Consider the following 2,412-nt stretch of genomic DNA (forward strand, 5'->3'; position numbering starts at 1 on the left):
CTGACTTCTGCTTCAGACACCATTTCGGCTCTTCATTGTCCTTACTGGACTGGCGTCACATCGTTACAGTTCATTGTGTGTTACCAATTTATGAGCTGTTGACCAGCCCTAGGACTATCCAACAGGCAGCTGCACCTACCTCGTCAGAGGTAGAAAGCAAGGGCTTGTTGGAGAACCCTGTGGGCCAACAGACCCCTTTGTTTCCACCTGTTTGTTCACTGTAACTGAAGACATCGTTTCCTATGCATCTAAGCGTAAGTTAAATAAATTCCATCTTGTTTAAGGAACCATTACGCTTCCTGTGCCGCTCAGACTCCATCGCCAAAACTCCCACCTATCCGTATCCAATTTGCCACCACCCGGCCGCACCACCATGACCAACACCGCGAGCTTGGCTTGCCAGCTCCGTGTTGCCCGACAAAAAGCAAGAATGAAACAGTCATGTTAGACGCTATCTCAGAGAAAGATTCCTGAGGACTGCCCAAGGCATTTGCAGTACAGACCAGTAGCAGTGGAGTATACATTTGTGTGTGCATTTAAAAAGAGTCACAGCTACCCATGTTTATTAGGGAAGCTAATAAAACCAGGTGGAGGGAGGGAGTAGGAATGGAAAGTAAAAGGCAGACATTTCTTCTGTTGTTCAGCATGTCCCAAAAGGACTCTAACGGAACAAAGGATACTGTTGCTAAAGGCATATTATATATTATACAAGTGCTTACAGCTGACCAAATCATCAAAAGGCAGGGTAGATTTGCACCTTATTGATACTAGGGCTGTGCGAAATATTCCTGGCAGTTTCATTTTGACACTACTTCCACTTGTTTTGAGCTCAAAACAGTCGAAATCAAAATGAAACGGAGAGGTTTGAAACAGCCTTGAAACAAAATGAAGCAAGTCAAAACGTTTCAAAATTTTTAAAACGTTTCGAGTTTCGAAGCTCAAGCTGGGCTTGCCTGCAGGGAAACAGAAACTAAAGTAAGGAGAGGGAGGGGGAAGAGCAGGGAAGGTGTGTGTGGATGGGGGGAAAGGAGTGCTCTCATTATTGACTGTGTAGCTCGCCAATGACTGTTATCCTTTTCTGAGGTCTCTTCCAATCCCAGTGCTCTGGGGGAAGGATGGAAATATTGCATTAAGCAGCATTGTTTGAACTGTCCTGATTTCTGCCTTGGTGTCAGTTGAGTGAGGGCGCACCTTAACACACACACAGTGTCACCCACCCATGTCATGAATTTTGCCTGTCAGCAGGTAGAGGTGCAGGGCCCCAGAACTTAGAAGCCCCTGCACCTCTCCCCTTGATAGCTGGCAGGCTTCGTGGCCGCAGCAGGGGCTAGCAGGCCTGCAGTTTTCACCATCCTGTGCTCCAAGACAGATACAGTTGCACAAGCACCCATGCCACGAGATTTGCCTATCAGCAGCCAGAGGTGCAGGGCCCCAGAAGCCCCTGCACCTATCTCCTTGAAACCTGGCAGGCTTCATTGCCCCAGCAGGGGCTAGTAAGCCTGCAGTTTTGACCCCACTGTGGCTTAACACATATACGTGACATGAGTTTTTTGCTTTCAAGACTTTGAGGTGCAGTTTCCCTGGAACTCCTCTATCTACTTGAAACTTGGCAGGCTTCATGCCCTCAGAAGGGGCTACCAGTCCTGCAAGTTTCTTCCAAATCAGGTGGGAAATGACAACGTTATAGGCTGTTATGAGCTTCCCCATTATATCCTACGGGTGAAACGTGGAAACAGTGAAACTGTTTTGATTAAACAAAACAGAACAGCGGTTTCGAATCAAAATGAAATTCAAAATAAAATGCTGTTCCATCAAAACACAAGTCAAAACAGAATGGTGCTGTTTCACACAGCCCTAGATACTGCAACTAAATCAGAGATGCATAACATAAACTTTCATAAGCAGCAGGCTCACTTCAGCACATGCATCTTTGATACAGTTAAGTCTATAAAGTACAAATCAACCCTGCTGTGTGTCTAACATGGCTAGCTACCCATCTCAAATCATCAAACCATTGGTGTGATTACTACCAGCAGGAGATAGGTAGATAGATAGATATTATATAACACACACACATATAACATAATTCTAATATAATAAAGGACTTAGTCCATTTGTCTGTCTGTCCGTAAAGCTCTTGGAGCACTCCAATTGGTTACTGAAACAACCAGTCAGAGTGCTCCAAGAGTGTTACAGACAGGAAGTGGTGGTGGCGGGGTGGCACGGTGGGGTACCACCATGATGGTGGGGATGGAGATGGTGGCAGCGGCGGTGGCACAGGCGAAGGTGGATGGCAGGGCAAGCTTCTCCCCGCTCCTCTCCCCCCCACTCCTGGGAGAGAGCAGCAGTGCGGGGTGGTGGGGCTGGGGGTGGAGGGGAGGGAAGGTTAGGGTTTGGAAACTTCCTAAACTC

The sequence above is a fragment of the Gavialis gangeticus genome, unplaced genomic scaffold (genome assembly GCF_001723915.1).
Source record: "Gavialis gangeticus isolate Ggan-Ray unplaced genomic scaffold, GavGan_comp1, whole genome shotgun sequence".
Lineage (NCBI taxonomy): Eukaryota > Metazoa > Chordata > Crocodylia > Gavialidae > Gavialis > Gavialis gangeticus.